A 26,585-nucleotide genomic window follows, 5' to 3' on the forward strand; every position below is an offset into this window, starting at 1 on the left:
AAAGATTGCAGGTTATAAGTAGAGGGGATGATTAACTTCTATCTAGAGATATTATACCGGAGACAAGGGCCTTAACGAGAAAGTCGTCGCCTTCGTTCAGGCATGTGTCGACACTGGACCCCATGACGCTTGTTGCAAGAATAGACCGAACCATGGTGCGAGCCCCAGGCCGGACCCGGACGTGTCCGCCCACGCTCCCGGAGGTCCCGGACACGCGAGTTGCCACGGGTCGGCCCGTCTTGTTATTTTCTAGTGTCCCTAACTCCTATTCCTTAGTTCTGTCATTATTGCATATACCACTTTGTACGTTTGGAACATTTTGTATGTAAACTAATATATTTGACTGTATAACCTGTCCGCTATTTTGATAAGACAAACCACAAGTTCACCGGCTCTCGACCTCATTTATTGTCATTGTCAATCGAAGTAGGAAAATTTCGAAACGCCCTAAATTGAAATTGAAATAAACACTAGATTTAATATGGTTCATTCAAATAGTGCTTAATCTAAATGAATGTGTTACATATTGTACATAGTATATTCCCATGACGTGCACATCGTAGCCGACCCCATGTACTCGAACCCCCATAGATTGAAGCTTGCAATTTACTTGAACTGCTCATACACATACTTACATTATGCAAACGCATCAGATGTCGCGCCGGACTGGCGACCCGACCTAGCACGACGAACACAAAAACGACACTTTACACTTTCGTTATAGTGGCGTGCGATAACAGAATGAGTGGTTCATCAGGGAAGGGGAACTGGTTGCTTCTAGCGTACTAGCCCCCCCCACACCAGCGGAATGTTACTTCGCTAATAAATTATCTCACTCCCGTGCTGACTATACTCATGTGAACCCTACCTTTTATATTAATAAAATTCAATCAAATTCGAGACGCATTGATATTGACACTGACCATTGACTGGCTTGTCAGCGTCTGATCTTTTAATAAAGATTAATTAAAATCTTGAATAGGTTATTAAAATTACAAGGCTTTAATTTTCTAAAAGCGAAACTAATGACAGTCTCATTAATAACCCGCGGAACGGGGCCGATAAATATTACTTAAGGATCATAATTAAAATAGAATCTATACTTATAAATAAAATTGGAGTGTCTGTTTGTAATATTGAAATAACCGCTTTTTACTACATGCATATGAATATATACGGTACATACACCAAAATAGCATTTTTTACAATTTTTGTCTGTCTGTCTGTCGGTCTGTCTGTCTGTCTATCTGTTTGTTCCGGCTAATCTCTAGAACGGCGGGACCGATTTTGTTGAGACTTTCACTAATAGGTAGCTGATGATATAAGGAGTAACTTAGACTCCTTTTTTGAGACTAGCTTCGTCCCGCGGCGTCACCCGCACTTATTGTCTTACCGCGCGCAACAAGGCGGGCTTCGCCTATCAATAATAAAGTTTAATGTTTCCGAAGCGAAGCTAGGGCGGGTCGCTTGTTTACAATAAAATTAATCAGATATTGCTAAATGAAAAATAATAATTTTATAAACAATAATGCTAGTTTGATCAGTAGTAGTTAGTAGTGTAATATTTTCAGGGACATTTTCGAAGTTTGGGTCATCCACAAACACAGAAATGGAAGTTTTATCAAAACAAGTGAAAGCATCACATAATATTATTGTTACGTTTACAGTAACGTTAATGCGTCGAGTGAGTCTCTTATTACAGAGAATATATAAAATAGTTTCATTTCCTCAATTTAAGATTTCGTTGTAGCACTGCCCCTGACGTATAATTTTAAAACTTGAAAGATTCACACTTTATTATTTATTTTATATTATTTTTTAGTTATTACACTTCATGTAAAATTTACATTGGCGGGCTTAATGCCTAAGGCATTCTCTACCGGTCAACCAAAGTTAGTGCAGAGTAAATAGTGGTAGGTGCAATGAAATGTGTCGAAATGTGTCGATTGTGGCTACTTATAATTCATAATCAATGAATTGAGTGTGCACACTTTTAAAAGATATTGGCAGCAGCTTGGCTCTGCCTCTGGCATTGCTGACGGACGTCAGCGATAAGCAACAGTAACCACTCACCATCAGATCGATTGTATGCTCGTCTGCCTACACGAGCAATAAAAATAAAATGAAATAAAGATACATATTTATTGTTAAACTGAAGTTATCCATCCGTACTCCGCATGTTTCGCGTTTTTATCCGCTTCAGGACGCGTGATAATTTACAAGCGTGGCAAGCGTGGTGAGGTCCGATCTCGAGGACATTATTTAAAGAATACTACATAATATTATTATTACTAGAAGATGATTACTAGAAGTATTTTTTGTGATAACACCATCTTGTTGTGTCTTTAAAGTGGTTAGTTGCCCTCAATTAAGAAAAATAGTATTATTATTCGCCAATAGATGTCGGCAAGAGTTGATTATTGAAAACACGAATAAAACAACATTTTCTGAAAATAAATCGTAGCTAGATCGATTTATCGCCCCCGAAATCCCCTGTATACTAAATTTTATGAAAATCGTTGGAGCCGTTTCCGAGATTCAGATTATATATATACAAGAATTGCTCGTTTAAAGGTATAAGATTACGACGGTCGAGAGAGGTCACGATATATCTTGATACAAATGTGCTATTTTTTTTTAGCTCCAATGATGTCTTTCACCAAGCAATTATCATGCCCTTTATAAGAGACTGTGTAGAGCTTAGGCCAAGATACTACTCTATAGACAAGTGATGTTAACGCCTACGAAATTTTACTGATCAATATTAAATTTTTATTTATGTTCACCGACACAATTTTTACACACTTCAATTAATGGCCGTGCCAAGCTAACTTGTTCGCAACGTAAAATTTAACAAAAACCTGTATAAAGAAAATACAAGCACAAAATCGATTTTGGGAGTTTTATTGAAGAGACCCAAGCATCCAACATCTGGCGACCGTCAAAAGAACCTTCAAAATTCTTCGGAAAAGAACATTTTTTCAATCGGATGGTCAAGTCATAGTATCGGTCAGAAACGTATTCGCCGAAACCAGCTGCCGTCCTCAACTGTATCCACGGGATCTTGGAGCTCAAGCCATTGCAGCCATCGCCGGTCATCGATCAGCAATCAGCATCGAGCCGCAGCCCAGGCCAATGCAGCTAAGTGCCCTTCCCATTACTTTCCCGTCTATATAATCACACCAACCTAAATTCCAATATCATTTTTCTTATTTACCCAAATCGATTAGTCTTTACTTGTGCTAATTGTCTTTATACAGTGTTTTTTATCTTTTCAATATAATTTCAATTCATTTTAGTTTTTATCATAGTGAGTCTTACCCACATCATAAAAATATCCAAACCAAAAAAGTGTTTCTTAATTTTCGTTATTATTTTCTACATTGAGTAATTATATTTATATTACTAACAAAGGAAGACAAGCGGAAGGCCACCCAACAATAAGCGGGTACTGTCGCTAGGTACAAATTTTGCTAGATAGTTCTTTAAATAACTGAATACCCACTGTGCCTAATTATTATTTTTTATCCTTTCTTGCATTGTTGTTTTTGCAATCAATTCACACGATTTAGCCGAACATTCCAGACAAACGGTGCGCCTTCGCACGTTACCGACTGGCTGCGATAAACGAGTTCAGCCCCGCTGTGTCCCAGGGTTCCGGGTGAGAGTGCAGCAGGGCCGGACTCCAGTGCAGGTCACGTCTAGTCGAGGAGCGTGAGATAACTTTAATATTTTTAATTTATTAATTAACTAAACAGATTTTATTCTATTTTTGCATTCATTTCATTATCTGTAGTACTAGACTTTGCTTTTCTTATTGCTTCTTTTACCAGTTACAAATAATAATTATATTAAATTAATTTACAAACTTTTTACTTAATATATTAGAAACTTACAATTTTTATTTATCATGGGAGGTGAAACTAGTGCAAAAGACTCTCAAGATTTGCTGGATCTTTTTGTTAAACGTAGCTCCATAAAGGGGCAAATAACTAAATTTCGGAACTATTTAACTCAAACAAGCTCAAAAGAAACACTAACTTCTCTTGAACTTGCTGAATTGACACTTAAGCTTAGCAAATTTGAGTCACTGTCAAATCGATTTGACGACTTGCAGACTCAGATAGAGGTTTTGAATCGTAGTGATTTGACAAACGAGGTTGATGAGCGAGATGACATTGAGCAGTTATTTATTACAAACATCGTTTCCGCTCAAAGCATTATTAAACAACATCATGCAAGTAAACATGACGAAAGTAATTACAAAGACCTTAACTCTAGTCAGTCATCAGCTCAATCTAATATCGATCATCATGATGTTTTAGGATTTAAATTGCCCCAAATACAAATTGCTAAGTTTGACGGATCATATTTCCGTTGGCTTGAGTTCCGTGACACGTTTCTGAGTTTAATTCATAACAATGAGCGAATTGCTCCAATTCATAAGTTTCATTATTTAATGTCATACTTAACGGGTGATGCAGCACGCATTATTACTAACTTCGAAGTTTCTAGTTCCAACTATAAAAGTGCTTGGCAATTATTATGCAGTCGTTATGATAATAAGCGTCAATTGATAAATCATCATTTAAATTCATTATTAAATATTCAACAGACAATTCGTGAGTCTGATAGATCTTTAAGATTTATGGTAGATCACATCACTAAGAATTTAAGGGCATTGTCTAGCCTAGGTCAACCTACCGACAAATGGGATGTCCTCATAATTCACATAATGAGCTCAAAGCTAGACAGCCACACTCTTTTGAAATGGGAGGAGTGTCGTGGCGCGTTGGATGATGTACCGAATTTGGAACAATTTTATAAATTTTTAATTAATCGTGCTGACGTCCTTGAGTCTATAAATCGTAATTCGTATAAATCAATGCATTCTAAATTCACTACTTCTAATATTAATAATAAGCAAGATAAGCCATATACAAAATCTTTTGCTTGCACTAGCAATGAAACCACTGCTCCTGCAAATCTTATATCGTGTATAGTGTGTCACCAAGGTCATCGAATCTACGACTGCCCTACCTTCATTAGTGAGAACGTAGAAGAGCGTATAGCCGAAGTACACAAATTAAAACTATGCACTAATTGTTTGAGGCCAGGTCACAAGGTACAAACTTGTCGTCTCGGTCCGTGTCTTAAGTGCAAAGGAAGACACAATACTCTCATACATAAACCAGTAGATGCTGTATCTAACAATATACTCACTTCCAGTGCCTTGTCCGTGCCAGACAGCACTGACGATACTATTGTAAATTTTTCTAAACAAAATACAAACCAAGTTTTGTTATCTACAGCCTTAATCGAGGTGGCTAATCCACGGACGAACCAAACAGAAAGAGTTCGGGCCCTATTAGATTCTGGAAGCCAGTCTTCATTCATAACGGAGACACTTAAACAGAAGCTGTGTTTACCGTCAAACTCAAACTGCCTAGTCAACATTATGGGCATAGGCAATCATCATACCGGTAAGGTCACAGAGACCTGTGTGGCGCAATTGAGGTCATTAGTCAACCAGTTCAACGTCACATCAGGCTTTTTAGTATTACCACAAATAACAGGTTACATACCTAAATTACCTATTAATACTACACAAATACAAATACCTAATGGCATCCAATTAGCAGATCCTAACTATCACCAACCAGCGCCGATTGAAATACTCATCGGTGCCGATCTTTTCTGGGAGATTCTTGGCCGCGAGACTCACTCTCTCGGTCCTAATAATCCAAAGTTAAGAAGCTCTCAGTTTGGTTGGATTATTTCGGGTCCTATGACTACAATCACTACGTCACACAAAAACAAAACAATACAATGTAACCATTCCACAATATCAAACAGACTTAATGATGACATTATTAAAATTCACAATGACCTTACTAAATTCTGGGAACTTGAAGAAGTTCCACTAAGATCCAAATTAAGTGAAAGCGAGAAGGCATGTGAATCTCATTTTCTATCCCACACTTTCCGCTTAGAGTCCGGTAGATTCTCAGTGAGTTAACCTCTAAAGGAATCACCCAACTGTCTTGGACAGTCATACAACTTAGCCAAATTACGATTATTGAACTTAGAAAAACGCTTTCCTCATGACATTTGGCAGATTCGTGTCACGCCGGGGCTGGCCAACAGGTGTTCTGTAATAACGGACGCAATTTTGTAGCAGGTTCTAAATAAATCAATATTTTTTTTTCAAAATAAACTCTAAATCTATCTGATTCTGCAAGTGAGGATGGAATAAAATTTGTATTTTCTCCAACTTACGCTCCTCACTTTAGCGGAATCTTTGAGGCCGGAATAAAATCCGCAAAATTTCACATTAAGCGCGTTATGGGTAATTCACACTTAACATTCGAAGAAATATCTACTCTTTTCGCACAAGTAGAGGCTATATTGAATAGCCGTCCATTATGTCACCCTCTCCTGATGACCTCCTTTGCCTGACTCCCGAGAGATTTCTCATTGGCCGGGCTCTCACTGCTCTTCCTTCGCCTGTGCTGGAAAACTGCAACTACAATAATTTGCAACGCTACACTCGATTACAGCAAATATATCAACATTTTTGGCAGCGCTGGCAGCGTGAATATATTGCTGAGCTTCAACAACGCCACAAGTGGAAGACCAATTCTTCAAAACCAAATGTAGGAGATTTGGTACTGTTGCAAGAAGATGATGTTCCTCCTCTCTGCTGGAGACTTGGACGCATATCCAGACTATTTTATGGTCCAAATGATGGAGTACCTCGAGTCGCTGACGTCAATACTTCTAGAGGCTGCGTGCGCCGCCCGTTGGTTCGTCTGTGTGCTTTGCCTACCGCAGAAGAACTAGAGGGTTGAAACCCGAAGAATCGACTTTCAACGGGGGGAGGATGTTAACGCCTACGAAATTTTACTGATCAATATTAAATTTTTATTTATGTTCACCGACACAATTTTTACACACTTCAATTAATGGCCGTGCCAAGCTAACTTGTTCGCAACGTAAAATTTAACAAAAACCTGTATAAAGAAAATACAAGCACAAAATCGATTTTGGGAGTTTTATTGAAGAGACCCAAGCATCCAACAAGTGATAACAATACGATTTCTTAAAATTTCGTCCCTGACCACGAAAACTTGGCCCCGGATAATTCTGTGCCTGATGGGTAGCCACAAGTCACTTGTATAGCCGTAGAGGAGTGGACGAGTTCCAAGATATTAGGGTTGAATCTCGATACTATTGTGGAGAAGCCTGATTGATATCTTATAGAATAAAAAATGTTTTCATTATTTTCATAGCAATGTGGATCAGATTCCGCTCTTGTGTATGCTGCGGCTTCGACCATCGCTAATCATCAGGCATATGTCGGATTTGGTGATGTAAACAAACAAAACAGTTTCATATAACATAGTACCTATATTAACATTTCTAACAAGATCATTTCGCTGATGTTGGAAGTACTGGGTTTGTACAACATTATAAAAAAGGGTCGACAGACGAATATGTGAGTTGCTTGTAGCCGATTTGTTACGTTTGCCCCCCTGTAAGGATCCCGGGAACAAAACCCTAATCTTGTCCGACATTAACAAAATTTTGTCAAACGGATTTAGTTGGCGAGTCCATTTTAGCCTGAAGTAGCACGGCAAAACTGTGTCGTAGGCAATATTGGTAAGCTCTCAGGTTCCCTGCCTGTGTACTTTACATCGCAGCGTGAAGAGTTTACTCCTAGACTTGAGGCTGTAGTGCAAGGACAACACCTGGAGGACCCGTCGCGTCGTACTTTGTCACAGAAACAGTTAGAAGGAGGATGGCGGTGGTGGCTCCCACCACAACCATCAGCAAACGTGCTCTCGAGTCACAGGTATGATTACAAATGTTTAGAAGCTTAAAAGTTATGTTTTCAGACAGAAAAAACTAACAATGTGTTGTCAAGTTGTTTGACTTGAGGCTTTCATTCATTATAAGAGGACTAGAATCACAAAAGCATTATCCAATTATAGAAAGAAAAATACGAGATCAAATAATAAAAGTGGTTGACAAATACTCACAAGCACTTATATTGCTTCCTATCTCGGAAACTATCACCCCGTCGTCATCCCTCTCACTCTCACGAGGAAAAATTATCCTCCGTAGAAATATAAAAAGAAAATCTCATTGGGAAATTTCAGTTCAAACAAAAAGCTGTAATAAGAAGAACATCTAGAAAGTTCCCCAAGTCATTAGCCAACGGCTACTCACAGCTTCGACTTAGATTAAACATTTAATGTTTAACAGTTTGAGGTCTCTGTATGTATTGTATTAAGCTTGTGCGCTGTCTCAGCGGGAACTCTCGAGAATTATTTTTAAAAATATTAAAAAAATAATGTTATGTTGCATTCGTGTGTACCGTTACCCGGCGAGTTAGGCGGCCAAGCACAGAGCCTCCCTTGATTAGCAGTGTTCAACAATGACAGGCACATCTAAGCGGACCACTCGAATTTCAATTTGAGGGCCGACGAAGAGAACGGACGGCGTGAAAAGGACGAAACATCTCTCCTCCCTTACTGAACGGAGAATGGTTTAAAAAACCGTTTTAATCCTTTTTTTAGAAAAAACAGCAATGGTAAGATTTTATCTGACTTAATTATTCGCGTAAAATGTGGAAGAGAATTTGATGATGTGGAAGTACTAATGTACTACATAAGTTGTTGAGTCGATCGTTGGAAAGCTGACGAGGAGATAGAAACAGTCTTTAAAATAAAGAACAGCGGAGAAGCAAACTATTACAGAAACTTGGTGTTCGTTTTTACAGACATTACGTTCAATTGAAGTATCTATTAAATTTAGCTGCACTATTGTTCTTAGCAAATACGGAGCGGACCAACTACAAAAACTTACGTTTTTCATCACCTAATATTGTGCTGAGCTATTTTTCATTAAGTGTGGTGAATGAGCGTATAGATTTCACTAATGACTTTCTTATGGATGACATTGACATTGCTAGTTGGCTGTTTAATTAAGAGAGCCCTTGCTTCGTTGCTAACAGAAACTAGAAAAGTTATTGTGGTAACTAATAGCTTTTAACGAGAAGAGAAAACAAGCAAATAGTTCGTACGCATTATTTCTTAACTCTGACAGTTGTTCTCTCATTAAAAGTGAATATCGCGGAACAACAAGTTGTGTCATTCCGATTTGAGCAACCGACGCGCGTGGACGTGCTCATTGTTCGTTCGATCGCCCGACCTTGGTTCGTGGCACATCTGGCGTCCAAGTGTTTTGTCGGAAGTGACTACCGGTGATAATAGATCATTGTTCGTGGCACATCTGTGGCCCAAGTGTTTCTCGGAATTTGTACCTGCGCCTAATTGCAAGGCATTGCCGCCCGGGAACTGTACAGTGGTTCTATTCACTCTAATTCTATTATATTTATTCTATTCACTAAAATTTCTAAAATTCCTAGAATCGCTTCGGCCAATTTAGTGTTACCGACGCAGGGGCCTCGCCGCAAGGCGAGCGCGTGTTTAAGTCCCGGGGCAGCCCCCCCTGGGCAGTCCGAAGAGATGGAGTTCTCTCCAACCAACACACTGCTCGCGGAATTCTTAAGCGAGATTTTCCCGGCCCTCGAAACAGAATTTTTAGCTTACAAAGCTAAACGCGCCGTGAACTGTTCTGCCGTGCACGCCGCGCCCGCCGTTTCCGCCACGCCTGCCATTCCCGCGTCTCCTGCAAGCGCGCGCAAAACTCCCGCGCCGTACACCGCAGCCTCCGTCGCGCCCAGCACACCCGTGTCTCCCATACTCCCGCGTCTACCGCGGCAGCTTCCGTTATACCTCAGCGATCGTCTGCGGCCTCCGTCGCGTCCGCCGCTCCCGCGGCTTCCTCCTCGTCCTCCGACTCTGACTCGGATATGGAGGTTGACCTCGTTCCCGCCTCATTGACAGATGGATTCACCCTCGTGCAAAAGGGTAAGAAGCGCGCCCCGGAGTCCCGAGCTTCCGCGGCCGCTAAAATAAGCAAAGCCGCGAACGCGTCGCGCCCCTGCCCTCCGACCCCCGTCGCTCCCTGTCCCCGTGCCACGCCGTCGCCGAGCCCGGTGGCACAAACGAGAAATCAGGCCCGTAAACTCCGTGCACCGCATGCACACAGGACGCGGGAGGGAGCCATACAATATGGTTCTCGTCGCCCTCCAGTCTACCCCCGAGGGTAAGCAAATCTTTAACGTCCGAACGGTCTGTAGGCTTTCCGGAATCACCGTGGAAACCCCTCATAAAAAGGCACTCCGAGCCAGTGCCACAATTGTCAGTTGTACGGGCATTCTTCCCGTAATTGTCACGCGCGCCCTCGATGCGTCAAGTGTTTGGACGATCACTCCACGACTCTTTGCACTCGCGATCAAAAAACCGCGACTGAACCACCTAGCTGCGTCCTGTGCCGAACACAGGGTCACCCCGCGAAGTACCATGGATGCCCCCGAGCCCCTAAAATAAATCGCCGCGTCGCGCGCCAAAACCGCCTCCGAGCTTCCGGCCCTGACATCAAAGCCACGGCACCCTCTGTGCCGAAGGCTAAGCCTGCCTTCGTGCCGGCGCCGGTGGCCAGCGGCTCGGCCTGGGCTAAACCGTTGCCGTACACGAACACGGCTATAGCTCCCTCCCCCGCGATTCGTCCCGCCCCCGCGATACGTCCCTCCCCCGTGATTCGTTCCTCCCCCGCGACCAGCACTCCGACCGCGTCCGACAATCTCGCTCTAGCGATCGACTTTTTTCAGTCGATCAACTTTGAACGTGTTAATGCTTTGGGTGACGCCATTCGCGCCGCCTCCACTGCACAACACTTCATCGCCGTTGTGCAAGAATACGCTGACGTATACGCGTCGTTAAATACGTACGTCCTCCCCTCACTCCGCCGGTAATCAATGGCGTACATTAGTAGAATAAAGCCCCTATCCGTAACGATAGGATTTTTTAACGCTTACGGTCTCGCAAATCAACGTGATCAGGTTTGTGATTTTTTGCGTGACCATCAAATTGACATCTTTTTGGTGCAGGAGACCCTGCTTAAGCCCGCGCGCCGCGACCCTAAAATCGCGAACTATAACATGGTTAGGAACGACAGGCTTACTGCTCGTGGTGATGGTACCGTCATTTACTATAGACGAGCCCTGCACTGCGTCCCTCTCGACCCCCCCGCGCTTTCTAACATCGAAGCATCAGTATGCCGAATCTCACTGACTGGACACGCGCCGATCGTTATCGCGTCCGTTTATCTTCCACCGGATAAGATCATTCTAAGCAGTGATATCGAGGCGCTGCTCGGCATGGGAAGCTCTGTCATTCTGGCGGGCGACCTAAATTGTAAACACGTCAGGTGGAACTCACACACCACAACCCCGAATGGCAGGCGGCTTGACGCGTTAGTCGATGATCTCGCCTTCGATATCGTCGCTCCGCTAACCCCGACTCACTACCCGCTAAATATCGCGCATCGCCCGGATATACTCGACATAGCGCTATTAAAAACGTAACTCTGCGCTTACACTCGATCGAAGTAGTTTCAGAGTTAGATTCAGACCACCGTCCCGTCGTTATGAAGCTCGGTCGCGCTCCCGATTCCGTTCCCGTCACGAGGACTGTGGTGGATTGGCACACGCTGGGCATCAGCCTGGCTGAATCTGATCCACCATCGCTCCCGTATAGCCCGGACTCTACCCCGTCTCCTCAGGATACCGCTGAAGCCATAGACATCTTAACGTCACACATCACCTCGACATTAGATCGGTCATCGAAGCAAGTTGTAGCGGAGGACTTCCTTCACCGCTTCAAATTGCCCGACGATATTAGGGAACTCCTTAGAGCTAAGAACGCGTCGATCCGCGCCTACGATAGGTATCCTACCGCGGATAATCGTATTCGAATGCGTGCCCTACAACGCGACGTAAAGTCTCGCATCGCCGAAGTCCGAGATGCCAGATGGTCTGATTTCTTAGAAAGACTCGCGCCCTCCCAAAGGTCTTACTACCGCTTAGCTCGTACTCTCAAATCGGATACGGTAGTAACTATGCCCCCCCCTCGTAGGCCCCTCAGGCCGACTCGCGGCGTTCGATGATGACAAAAAAGCAGAGTTGCTGGCCGATACATTGCAAACCCAGTGCACGCCCAGCACTCAATCCGTGGACCCTGTTCATGTAGAATTAGTAGACAGTGAGGTAGAACGCAGAGCCTCCTTGCCACCCTCGGATGCGTTACCACCCGTCACCCCGATGGAAGTTAAAGACTTGATCAAAGACCTACGTCCTCACAAGGCTCCCGGTTCCGACGGTATATCTAACCGCGTTATTAAACTTCTACCCGTCCAACTCATCGTGATGTTGGCATCTATTTTCAATGCCGCTATGGCGAACTGTATCTTTCCCGCGGTGTGGAAAGAAGCGGACGTTATCGGCATACATAAGCCCGGTAAACCAAAAAGTCATCCGACGAGCTACCGCCCGATTAGCCTCCTCATGTCTCTAGGCAAAATGTATGAGCGTCTGATCTACAAACGCCTCAGAGACTTCGTCTCATCCAAGGGCATTCTCATCGATGAACAATTCGGATTCCGTACAAATCACTCATGCGTTCAACAGGTGCACCGCCTCACGGAGCACATTCTGTGGGGCTTAATCGACCAAAACCGTTATACACGGGAGCTCTCTTCTTCGACGTCGCTAAAGCGTTCGACAAAGTCTGGCACAATGGTTTGATTTTCAAACTATTCAACATGGGCGTGCCGGATAGTCTCGTGCTCATCATACGGGACTTCTTGTCGAACCGCTCTTTTCGATATCGAGTCGAGGGAACCCGCTCCTCCCCACGACCTCTCACAGCTGGAGTCCCACAAGGCTCTGTCCTCTCACCCCTCCTATTTAGCTTATTCGTCAACGATATTCCTCGGTCGCCGCCGACCCATTTAGCATTATTCGCCGACGACACGACTGTTTACTATTCTAGTAGAAATAAGTCCCTAATCGCGAAGAAGCTTCAGAGCGCAGCCCTAGCCCTAGGACAGTGGTTCCGAAAATGGCGCATAGACATCAACCCAGCGAAAAGTACTGCGGTGCTATTTCAGAGGGAAGCTCCTCACGGATTTCCTCCCGGATTAGGAGGAGGAATCTCACACCCCCGATTACTCTCTTTAGACAACCCATACCCTGGGCCAGGAAGGTCAAGTACCTGGGCGTTACCCTGGATGCATCGATGACATTCCGCCCGCATATAAAATCAGTCCGTGACCGTGCCGCGTTTATTCTCGGTAGACTCTACCCCATGATCTGTATGCGGAGTAAAATGTCCCTTCGGAACAAGGTGACACTTTACAAAACTTGCATGAGGCCCGTCATGACTTACGCGAGTGTGGTGTTCGCTCACGCGGCCCGCACACACATAGACACCCTCCAATCCCTACAATCCCGCTTTTGCAGGTTAGCTGTCGGGGCTCCGTGGTTCGTGAGGAACGTTGACCTACACGACGACCTGGGCCTCGAATCAATTCGGAAATACATGAAGTCAGCGTCGGAACGATACTTCGATAAGGCTATGCGTCATGATAATCGCCTTATCGTTGCCGCCGCTGACTACTCCCCGAATCCTGATCATGCAGGAGCCAGTCACCGTCGACGCCCTAGACACGTCCTTACGGATCCATCAGATCCAATAACCTTTGCATTAGATGCCTTCAGCTCTAATACTAGGAGCAGGCTTAGGGACCCCGGTAACCGTACTCGTCGAACTCGACAAAGAGGTCGACTTGCAACCTAACCCATGCATCAGCCCGCTGAGGTTCTCGTCGGATCTTCTCAGTGGGTCGCGATTCCGATCCGGTAGTAGATTCATTTGCGAAGCAGCTACTCTTGAGTTGTTAGGTCTCCTTCGGAGGCGCTCGGGCAGTTGTTAGCAAATCCCGCCCCTCTTGGCTGAGCCTTTGCTCGCCCACGTGTCCTGGTGAAACTGGAAAGGCCTTCGGGCTACCAGTAAACTTCCAATCATAAAAAAAAAAAAAAAAAAAAAAAAAAAAAAAAAAAAAAAAAAAAAAAAAAAAAAGGGTGTGTGTCCGCTCCGACGCACGACTGGAGTTTACTGGATATAAAAAATTAAACGAAACAATACGAGAAATAGTTCTATATTACGACAACACGATACACTACAGATTATTAACAAATTAACGAGACACAAAACAAACGACTAACAAATATATGAAAATACAATAATGAGAGAAACGCGCGATCAGTACGAGGCTTTGTGGCGGACTGCCGGCGCAGCAGCCCGGCGTCACCTGCGATAACGCGGCCGCGCGTTGGCTCCTGATTGGCGCGCGCACGCATCACGCAATCAGGAGCCAATCAGGCGCATAACGCATTTCGTGTGACATGCTAGTACGATTTTGATTGGCGCGCGCACGCATCACGCAATCAGGAGCCAATCAGGCGCATAACGCATTTCGTGTGACATGCTAGTACGATTTTGATTGGCGCGCGCACGCATCACGCAATCAGGAGCCAATCAGGCGCATAACGCATTTCGTGTGACATGCTAGTACGATTTTGATTGGCGCGCGCACGCATCACGCAATCAGGAGCCAATCAGGCGCATAACGCATTTCGTGTGACATGCTAGTACGATTTTGGTCCCCATAATTTTCATACCCCGGGCCTATATATGTAAATCGATTCTAAAGGAGTAAACTCCAAAAAAAGAAAAAGTGTGTGTGTCCGCTCCGACGCACGACTGGAGTTTACTGGATATAAAAAATTAAACGAAACAATACGAGAAATAGTTCTATATTACGACAACACGATACACTACAGATTATTAACAAATTAACGAGACACAAAACAAACGACTAACAAATATATGAAAATACAATAATGAGAGAAACGCGCGATCAGTACGAGGCTTTGTGGCGGACTGCCGGCGCAGCAGCCCGGCGTCACCTGCGATAACGCGGCCGCGCGTTGGCTCCTGATTGGCGCGCGCACGCATCACGCAATCAGGAGCCAATCAGGCGCATAACGCATTTCGTGTGACATGCTAGTACGATTTTGATTGGCGCGCGCATGCATCACGCAATCAGGAGCCAATCAGGCGCATAACGCATTTCGTGTGACATGCTAGTACGATTTTGATTGGCGCGCGCACGCATCACGCAATCAGGAGCCAATCAGGCGCATAACGCATTTCGTGTGACATGCTAGTACGATTTTGGTCCCCATAATTTTCATACCCCGGGCCTATATATGTAAATCGATTCTAAAGGAGTAAACTCCAAAAAAAAAAAAAAGTGTGTGTGTCCGCTCCGACGCACGACTGGAGTTTACTGGATATAAAAAATTAAACGAAACAATACGAGAAATAGTTCTATATTACGACAACACGATACACAACAGATTATTAACAAATTAACGAGACACAAAACAAACGACTAACAAATATATGAAAATACAATAATGAGAGAAACGCGCGATCAGTACGAGGCTTTGTGGCGGACTGCCGGCGCAGCAGCCCGGCGTCACCTGCGATAACGCGGCCGCGCGTTGGCTCCTGATTGGCGCGCGCACGCATCACGCAATCAGGCGCATAACGCATTTCGTGTGACATGCTAGGCGCATAACGCATTTCGTGTGACATGCTAGTACGATTTTGGTCCCGATAATTTTCATACCCCGGGCCTATATATGTAAATCGATTCTAAAGGAGTAAACTCCAAAAAAAAAAAACAAAACAAAAAAAAAAAAAAAAACAAGTTGTGAGTTCATTTTAGCCGCATGTTGTGACTTAGAGTGCCCGTAGCAGAGTACAATACAGTGCTTGATAATTGTATTTACATTCTAAACCTTGCAGTAAGTGTCGTAAGTAATCAGATTTACATTTCATTGCGTGTAGACCCCAAAGTCGGAGTCAAACGGCCACTGAGAGGCCATCAAAACTTTATTATATTACGCTCTATCTATTGTGATCTCACACACAATGACTCTAAGTTGTGATTGCGTGATTCATGAGCTCAGCTGTCGACTATTTAATAAATTAGAGTATAAGCACAAGAGTCTAGACGTGGCGCTCAGCGAAAACTATGCATTTATAGTAATGAGCAACATACGTTAGTCAGTCAGTGGTCAACGTGCAGCGATCCACCGGGGTCGCTGACGCGAATACACATGTAATTATACGTAGTGTTTTATTGACCGCTCCGATGAGGTTTATGGAGGACAACACGCATCAAACAACCAACGCACACGCCTCCTTCTTCCTTCTTCTCCCTAAAAACCTCACACTCGTATTATCTGAGTATGAAGGGTCAAATCTCATCGGTCCGTACTGAACTATGGTTCAAGCGACGGGCCCATTCTTCGGCTAGCCTTCGAACCGTTGAGGCGAAAGAACTGGATGAATCTTCACCTTCCCACTGGCGTAAGCGGTGACCGACCACAGCTCCTTCCGGAAGAACTAGCACCGGATCAGAGCTGAGCCGACGAAAGGGCGTCAACACTGTGGAGGCGACTTGGACACGTCAGAGCATATGCTAGTGGGCTGCCTCGCGCAGGAGGTGCAGCGCTGTGTCCTCATCGCCCAAATATGTACAGGCCTGCCGCTGCCGGAAGTCGTCGCTGCAATGCTCGACTGCGACTGGTCACGGCGACGCAGGTGCTCAGTTTCAGTAGCTGCCTGCACCTCGTCGCTCGGAGGGAGCCGACGATAGGTCCAATCCTGCCGCTGCTGACCGTCATCCGTCATGGCTCGGCAGTGACAAGTCGAGGGAGGCGAGGCTACACCGTGCGCTACCGCTACTGGCGCTACTCTACGCCGCGGTTTGGTCGTCGATGCACGAATAAAGTTTATGACTTGCTCGAAAAAATACAATCAAAGTTGATTCATTTCATATCTGATTTGTTCTGGACTATCAATTCATATAAACAGTTGAATCTCAATTGTATTTTGTACCCAAATGACTCCGGCATGCCACGCCGCTCTGCGGGCAGCGCTGTTGGTAGTAAGCACTGTATACCAGCATCACGTGAACAGTAAGCTCTACATCCCCTCTGTACTAATAAATATAGCTTACAGCTCAAATGATGTTAGCTTCAAATTCTTCTTCATTAGTTAGTAACTCAATACGTATGATTTAACTAGATGTTAAATCAGTGGTCCAGTTCAAAAAGCTCATTCAGCCCGCACCCGGCTCGCGAGACCTACCGAACTTTTGACGCGCTAATTACACACATTTCTTACGTCATCCATAAAAATAATGTACATTTTTGGATGAAGCTAAGCAAATAAATCCACCTCGTTTCCATTTACGATTGTTTCATTCGTGTGTCACGATCAAGTTACACGTTACATAAACACGTTATATAGTAGACCTGCCGAGAGACGCGAGACCTGGACGAATACTAACGCTAATAAAACTAATCAATTCACTCGATCGACCGTCGACTAAGTTCAAGAAAATCGTTTATTCACAGAATAAATAAATATTTGGAATGTTAGAAACTTGATAACAAAAATAATTCTCATCCCTCTGAATACAATGTGATGAGAACTTCGAAAATTGTATTTGCTTGATAATTCGAAAACCACAATTGTACACTGTTCAATAATGCAATATTGGAGACATAACAAATAGGGCCTTGCTTTTTATTCTTCATTGGATACGAACATACGGCCCACCTGATGGAAAGTCGTAGAACGCACAATGAATTCTTGGACAGATATGTCGATCGATAGATGGGAACTAATAGATTGTTCTTTTGGTAACTTCGAGCTCATGCTTCAAGATGGCTGCTACTATGAGTGCCCATGGGCTTGTTCGTCTATTCTCACTCATCATAAGAAATAAGAGGTGACGGTGGTGAGCATTCGCAAATACATTTACTTCTCCGTAAGCACGCGTGTGTTTATAGTGTACCTACGCGTGGTCCGCAACTTGTATCAATGTAAACTCCTGTTAGTTCGATGGATTTGATATTTTAAACTAAAATATCTAGACCGGCGAGTACATACTTGCCAGGTCACGGTGTAGTCGGTAGCCGTAGCGCGGCTAGAGCCGGCCGCGCCTCTGGTCACATGTACCTACTGTAATTATAATGACACAGTTAATCGAATAAAGCGGATGTTAGATATTGTTACAATCGTTAGTGTTATACGTGTTGGGGTGGCAAAAGGCGTACAGACCAACAGCTCTCCGCAACGGACACTACACAACGCACGGATACGACATCCATAGATGGATCGAGAACATTCTGGGCTAGTCGAGTAGCTTCGATGTGTGTTTCTGCTATCTGACGATAGATGGTGTACATCGGTACATCTCGAGCTTCCTCGGCGTTACTAGTTCCTTTGATATTCGTTTCGGCTATTCGACTATGCGGCGATAGATGGCGTTACTGTTACCGGCGTAACAACAGTGTGTACCAGAAAGCTTTTATCCAAAATTATTTATAGTTCTTGAGCATTTGTGAGATTATTAAACTCAATCAATATTAATCCATACTATACTAATATCAACATATAAGAATATATATAATAAATATATAATGTCCATCTTTCACCTCGAAACGAATCAATCGACTGACCCGTTTATAATATGTGGCGGGCAGCCATCATACAATGCAAGATATTTGACAGATGCCTGAATCTCGCTAACGACATCTTCAAGATAAGCATAATATATACAAGTTCCGAACAACAACATTCGGACCGTCGGTCTACCGAGCAATATCTCACGCTCGGTGGAAGATCAAAGGCAATAAAAAAAATATATAAAAATCTTCTCTTTGTCGTATACCTCCAAAATTATATGACTCAAGAGTGATATTGTCAATGTTTACCCTGAAAAAAAATATTAATTCCTGCAGGAAACTGTGTTTTTTTATTAACTTTAGAAAATATACGAGAACACTTTTCGTTGAGCGCGCAGGCGAAGCCGCGGGTAGCGGCCAGTTATAAGATAAATTAAACAATATTGGAAACGAGTACAATCAGCACTCGAAACCAAAGAAGTCATAAGGTCGGCATTCAGTGGAACTACATTAGGGACCGACCGACCTTCAGCCCTCTCAACTACATAAAAGGCTTCCACGATATAATTCATCTATAACTATTCACTTAACGATTGAAACGGAAAAGTGAGTTAATCTTGAGCATAGTTGGTATCTACTGAATGTAGCCGTGCTATTGAATGTAGCATGCTGTTAATTAGCAATGTTAGCAATTTCAATATAATTATGACTTTGCCGATCTCATGATCAAAGAATTGCAAGTTTAGATGACCTCTCAGCGTCAGCTGGACTGCAAGCTTAGTTACTCATCTGCACTAATAAAAAACGCAACGATGTTGTCTCAAGAGTATGACGTGCAAATTAAGCTACAGACACAGCCCACTGAGTTTCTCGTCGGAAGTTCTCAGTGGGCGCCACCGATCTGGTGCTAGATTCAGCGAAGCACGGCTATCACTAGAGTAGGTGTTAGCAAACCTTCTCAGGTCAAGCCCCATGGGCTCGCCCGCCAGTCGTGGTGACGCCAGAACAGACCCTCGAGGCTAGCAAGAGTAAGGGATAAATTAAATAATAAAACGTTTAAGTAAACTGTTCAAATTAAAAAATTAAATGTGCTATAAAAGTCTCGACAGATATAAACATTGACACAATTTAGAAAATATTCACAAACAATTCAATTTGAGACGTCTTCCAGCCAACACAAACGCCTACAATGTCAACTGGAATGTGAGATCCAGTTCAGAGTGTCGCTGCATTTCAGCGGATTGAATAAGATACTAATATCTGTGGACCGGATGTCCGGTGTCGGTGGATGGCGGCAGCGGCCGAGATGTCCACTTGTCACTGTAAGAACGAGGATTACGTCGTGACGTGCCCGGATATGTTATGGCTGAAAGAATGCTGTCACTTTATAATAAAAGGTGAATCGAATTGTTTTTTATCCCGAGAGAAACGAGACTAAAGAATAATTAATAAATAAGTAGGTAATCAGTAATTGCTTCTTTCTCTGTGCACTAAGCTATTTTAGAATTTAAAAGGTTAAAGTTTTCTTTAGTGAAAGCTATTTTTCATTACCGAAACTTTATACGAAGTTCGTCAAAGACCGGCTAAGTTTGGTGAAAGCTGAATTGAAATATAAGTTTATTGAAAATATTGAAAACCGATTTCAATAGTAAAACACACACACAACACAAGCACAAACTAGCAGCTGCGGACCCGGACGAGTCGAAAGAGCTTAGGTTTCGTTGTTTTTGTATATTTTGATTTAAATGCCAAACTTCTGAATTAATGTCATGAAATCTCTATAATGACTTTCCAAATTGGTTTATAAATAAAGTAGTAACAAAAAAATAAAAACCACAACCAAATTAAGAACCTCCCGTTTTTTAAATCTGTTTTAAAATTAAAAAGTTTCAGTTACTTTAGGGGTCGTGACGCAGCGCGCCCGAGATGATGGCAGGCGCTCTTATGTATGGTAAATTATGAAGTTAAGGAAGCCACGCAAGCGAACATAGGCAGGCCACTATTGTTCTGTAAATCAACGAACTGATCAGACAGTAGAACTCACGTTCTGCCGCGTCCTAGTCGCATGCGGTATAACACGTCATGAGCACCGCGGGCAACACTGGTCCAGCGCTCACGGTGTGCCGCCTGTGGACTCCGATGACTATTTAAAATCGGGTGTGCCGTGATACGGCTGCTCACCTGTGCGAAAACAAGAACTAAACACAAATGATGAGATTTAGTTTGACGTAAACAAGAGCGGCCGCTGAGAAGAATTCACTCCATAAAACCGAACTAATTGTGTTCTCAGACAGAGCCACATAACTCGGAATGAAAGACATAAAGTGGCCAACCTAATCTAGATCTAGTTGATTGGACGATTTTAGTACATATTGAAGTAGTTCCCTCGTGGTAATGTCGTAGCGGCGGGCACGGCACGAGCAGCGCTTTCCAACTAGTCGCAGTATTGAGTGGCAATGGAAGCCGCGCCAGGTACTCGGGACCCGTGAGAAGCTGAGCTCAGTGCTCGGTGAGGGTGCTTCCAGACAGCGTTAGAAACAAATAGTAGTCCAGAGCTGCGCGGAGCGTCGCCGCGAGTCGTGCCAGAGTGTAATTATAAACGGTGACATTGGCTGACGACCAACGCTCTTGAACTTTGTAGAAATACTTGAAACTTTTATTACTTTGTCTTAGAATAGTATCTATCTGATAATTTCGTGGGTCTAGTTGTTGCACCGCTGAAGCGGTTCTATTCCTGGTCGAAGTTTTCTCATACGAGTCTGTATATGCGTGTATTTACAACACCCAGATCATACGAGATAATGGAAGTAGCTTGGGACTGCTGAACGAGAAATGCTCAAGCGAACTAAGCTTAGTTAAGTATGACATTTTTATTTTCAAACTATCACTCACAGCAGAGGGTAAGGAAGTATATCAATAAGAGAGGTGTTTCAAAAGAACACTGAGGAGGCGCGGTCAGAGTTTCCACCTGCAGGCGTCGGTACTGTTCTTGTGTCGATCTACACGGCTGAAAGCTCTACACGCCTTGAAAAAACAACTGTTAAGATATACACATTTCCCATCGAAATGCCACCAAACTGAACAACATTGCAATATTCATAAAGTCTCAAAATAATTGAAGTATGTCAACAGCTTGGCAGTGACAAACACATTGCAGCCTCTTCGTCTACAGCCAAACGGCTAACCACCATGAACAAATAACACATAAAATAAGTTATACCGTGTGTTTATGGAGTACCGCACGTGGCTGCTCCGGCCGGCCTCATCATAAAGTGCCGATATCACACGAGGGGCTGATGGGAACACAGACGAGTGCCGGCGGTGCACCAATAAACACTTTATGTTGTCGTCATGGACTTCCGATATCACGATGACTATTACACTCGCTCTGAGTTATGGGGCAAACCGATATCACTTGGCGATCACGATATCCAATGAGAAATTATTAAATTATGAATAAATTTGAAGTTTCGGTTTCAGTTCGATACTGAACATGTACAGGAAAGTGTTCAGTTTTCTGGAGAGAGTTCCGCTCAGCCGCGTAGCCGGTGCGACCACCTGCTGGTGTTCACCGCGGAGCACATTCTGTGTCGGCAAAGCGTTACTACAAAATAAACTTCTCTGTGCCGACCGGTTCCGAAGGGCTCTTAATGTCAGATGGGATTGGAACTCGTCTGCATATCGACGTCGTTAAAGAGAACATGTAGTATGTACGTAACGTCAAGTTAAAGTATATTTAAAGTATCTACGTAAAGTGGGAGTTTTTATTTTTTTACTGCTGTACCGTACTGTGCTTAGTAGTGAGGCCATTAGTGCTCATTATCTATATAGGTATGTACATACGTAATCAATGCATCATTTGTAATTTTAAATTCGTTTACTTCTCGCTTTGGTTGACAAAAAGCTATTCAAAGCATTTGTGCTGAAATAACAATGTAACCATAACCCGGGTGATGAGTCGGCGCCGCGGACGTGAGGCCCCCGACTGCTTCAGACCATTAGAGACCGCAGGTACGACGCGATACGATACAATTCAATCCCGGTGCAAACAGTTTAAAGCCCTTCTTAAATACGACAAGCACCTTCAATCTTCAAAAAAATGATTAGTGAGAAACATTGAAACAATGTTTTCTGTTTTCGAAACTTCTAAGAGTGATTTCCTCTTGAAGCACGTTTTCTCTAACGAAATCACGTACTTTGCGGATGTTGAGAATTTAATTTGTGTTAAACACGAATGAGAATTGTTTTCTGCTGGTTGTGATATTTCCTTTGAAAGCGAGGCGGCTTGCCTCTGATGGTTCAGTGGACGAAATCAACTTACACAGATGAGATCACACGAGTTTTCTCATTTTCTTCAAAACTCAAACAAAGGATTTGCATTCTTAGCTCAGCGGCATCACTAGTGCATTCTAAGCTCAAAATTTACTATATTAAGCTCGTTAATTCTGAAAGGCACAATAGATCACGGGTTGCATATAATTTTCTGCCCAATAAAATTAAGTAAGAAATTATTTAAAGATACCGAAGTACGGTGATTACGGGACATTTCGAGGAATACCAAGAAGCAGCTCATCACCTCCCTCGTTTTCTCCATTTTTCTCCACGGTGCCGAGACTTGGACCCTCAAGAAAGCAGACCACCAACCAACGCATCGGCGCGTTTGAGATGTGGTGCTGGAGGAAAATGCTCGGGGCTCGTTGGACAGAACACAGAACCAACGAATCCATTCCTACCGAGCTCGAGATTCCAAGTCGCCTCAGTACTATATATGCGCGCGGAGGAGTTTCGAGTTATTTGGACACATTGCCAAAAAGAGAGGTGACAATTTAGAGAAGCCGCTGGTAACAGGCAGGGTTCTGAGGCCCAGAGGCAGAAGTCCAATGCGCTGGTCGGGCCAGACAGCTCCACTCTCAACACTTTAGTCCACACAACCGAGGATAAGCAGGAATGGCGCAGGATAATCCCGGATAAAGTTAGTAGAGGAGGCCACGACCCTCAGCATTGAGGATTAGCGACGCAACGAGGAGGAAGCACGATGATGGCGTGGTGCGGTGCTCCGGTTCCTCCCTGCTCTCAAACCGATCCTTTGGGGAGGGAGTTACTTGTATTATTTTGCTTTTCCCTCACAATTTCCATTGACCTAGGGACTGCATTTTATCGAGGCGTCTGGTAACTAATGCCACATTTTTAGTATTTGTCATAAAATTTGCCAAAAATTACATAAAATAAACTTACTAGATAAATTATTAAGTTGATTGCTATATACGAGTATGTATATATTTAATACAGAAATTTCCACGAAGTAAAAAAATAACAGAAAGCATAGTTATTTGTTAGGTGAATTATTAATATATTCCTTTGAATACTGTATAAACATTATAAGTATGTGTGTATGTACGTGTGTACATTTATTCCGCATTAAGTCCGCCAATGTAATTTTTTATTTTCTTTTTTTATTGCTTAGATGGGTGCACGAGCTCACAGCCCACCTGGTGTTAACTTAAGTGGTTACTGGAGCCCATAGACATCCGCAACGTAATTGCACCACCCACCTTGAGATATAAGTTCTAAGGTCTCAAGTATAGTTACAACAGCTGCCCCCTTCAAACCGAAACGCATTACTGCTTCACGGCAGAAATAGGCAGGGTGGTGGTACACACCCGCGCCCCACTGTTACAAGAGGTCCTACCACCAACTTTTACATGGAGTGTAATAAATAAGTAAATAAATAAATAATTTCAGGAGACGCAGTGTCCATCGCAGCCGCCTGCTGTCGTCACGCTATACATCCGGTCCTCGTTGAGCAGACCAGACTTTCCTCTCTTTTCAAGAAATCCACATAGTATTTTTTTTAGAAACGAGTATAACCACTAAAATTAGAGGGTCCCCAAGTTTTTGCAGATAAAATCGGAGTGTAAGATCCATGATCGAAGTTAGGAAGCACATTACTCCGGAGAGTTGGTGGCTAAATTGAATTTTATTCGTAATTTATGTTTTGGTGAATGAAGCACAATCGTCTCGTCGACTACTCGCAAATCTGATAAAGAACTCGGCCGCCCTTCAATTTGTCAACATCAGCTGTGAGCGAGCGCGGTGCGGTGCGGGGCGGCGCGGGGCGGCGGGGGCTCGCAGTCGCACAATCGACGCGACGCCTCCACGTAAACGCGTACAGAGTAACAGTTTCTAGAATTCCTAGGCTGACGACGTAGTAACGATCCTGTAGTATTACTAGTAGTACTACTTGGGTTTGCAGCAAAAATCAGCATGACTTTGAGTAGTCTCCACAAAATTACATAACCTTACAAATCGTAGTAATACATGTACGCACAATTTATTTCATCTTTTTTGAGGTGATTAGCTCTGAGCCTGGCATTTATGAAACAAATGAAACCGTATATTACAAGAAATTATTGAGACAATGAACAATTGCATGCACACAGAACTGGGGGCTCTGTGAGGTTATCCCCTCGCGCGGTTTATTAGAACATTTTCTTCGAGCTGGTGCCAAAACTCGTTTGTGTTTATTTGAGTTTTAATGTTATTTATTGCAGCTGAAACATGGCTTTTGTGGAGCAAGTGTCGCGACTAACCCCGATGAACTTTTATTGAACACTTTTTAATTCTTAAGTTTTAGTCTGAGTTAGTTTGTCAACCCTTAAACACTAAATATATCAGGGACGTAGTTAGTATCCTGTGTGCCATAAGGTTGAATGTCGTCTAACATTATTTCGTTAAATCTACAACACACACAACGTACATTGGTTTATAATTTATGCCGGCCTTTTAAATTTCATAATCTCCATAATCTCTCTACATAGTCAATGAGCAATGTGAAGGATCGAACGAATTACTTATAAGGATTTTCTTTTGTAGCTTCTGAACGCAGAGGGAACACGTCGAGAAGAGCTTGAACAAGTCTTAAACCAGAAAGATATGAAACAAATTTGAAATGACACGTATTGTATTCATAGTTATATAGATCATAGCAAGTCTGTACATTTACTTCTCATTTCACATTTTAATGAACTGAACGTCTCTCCGCTCGAACCTTCAAGTAATAAACTAAACTACTTTACTAAATAAGATAGTAAAATTATGCTCTACCGCTCTCATTCGCACTTGACAAGTTACAACGCGTTAGAGCAGGACAGGCAATATTTATCATTAATCCTAAAATCTAGTAGAAAGTCTAATAAAATTTGGTGAATCGATTATATTATAATAAAAATGAGTGACACGAACGAAGGGTGTTTGTGTTGTATCCGACAGCACAGCGCACAGGGCACAGGGCACAGGGCACAGGGCACAGGGCACAGGGCACATTGGCAGCGGTCTCTTGTGTCATCTTGTTGCATACTCGTACACAGTGAATATAGCGAGAATATTGCCCTATCAGTAAGTTATCAAGTTGAACGAAGAAGGCGTGTCTAGTGTGACGGCCGCCCTGGGCCCGGGGACATAACCACGCTACTGCGCGCCGCTAGCGCCTGCTTCCAAACTTCGTGTATACAATTTATGTAGGTAGGTAGTTCAGAAGATGATTTCATTTTAAGAGCTAACCTGCGCACGTGTACCCTCTTTGAATAAAACGCAAATAATTCTTACCACGACTCTCTCCCTCCTCCTCAAAACCGCAGATCGGATAAATGGATAAAATCGAACACTTTTTAGCGACGTCTAAGAAGGTTTAAGCTTTTGCGCGCTCGGGCTTGTGCTCAATTGAGCGTGCCGCACGATTTTCACTCGGCTTGTAACGAATCATAATACGGTAAAAGGTGAGGAAATGTATCACGTTTGAAGAAATACAACCAGCACTGGGGCTCCGGCTCCGGCTCACATTAATACTTCACTCTGTTGTAGTTCTGAGCTAGCTACGAGTATATTCGTCAAACTAAGTTTAGTAGTCATCGCATACAGTACTGTAGTCCAATTCAATTGATAGAAATAGTTAAGACTGACATTAATTGATAGACAGTGTTCACAGCCCAACTGGGGCGAATCACGGATTAATATAATTCTAATTTGTTCTTGAATGATATTATTATGTCTAATATCTCCTCGC

General features: G+C 43.3%; 1 protein-coding gene across 4 annotated transcripts in view; it reads right to left on the reverse strand.

Annotated features, from left to right (window-relative positions):
* The window catches only part of FMRFaR (FMRFamide receptor), a 123,172-nt gene that overhangs the window by 64,917 nt on the left and 31,670 nt on the right, over positions 1–26,585 (reverse strand). The window contains exon 1 of one of the 4 annotated variants that reach the window (XM_089732737.1): positions 18,006–18,074. The exons of the other annotated variants lie outside the window; for them this stretch is intronic. The gene's annotated coding sequence lies outside the window, so the exon portion shown is untranslated. Of the gene's footprint in view, positions 1–18,005; positions 18,075–26,585 lie in introns of those variants that run through there. 4 annotated transcript variants of the gene reach the window in all.

This window comes from Bombyx mandarina, chromosome 15 (assembly GCF_030267445.1).
Source record: "Bombyx mandarina strain Sakado chromosome 15, ASM3026744v2".
NCBI classification, from domain to species: Eukaryota; Metazoa; Arthropoda; class Insecta; order Lepidoptera; family Bombycidae; genus Bombyx; species Bombyx mandarina.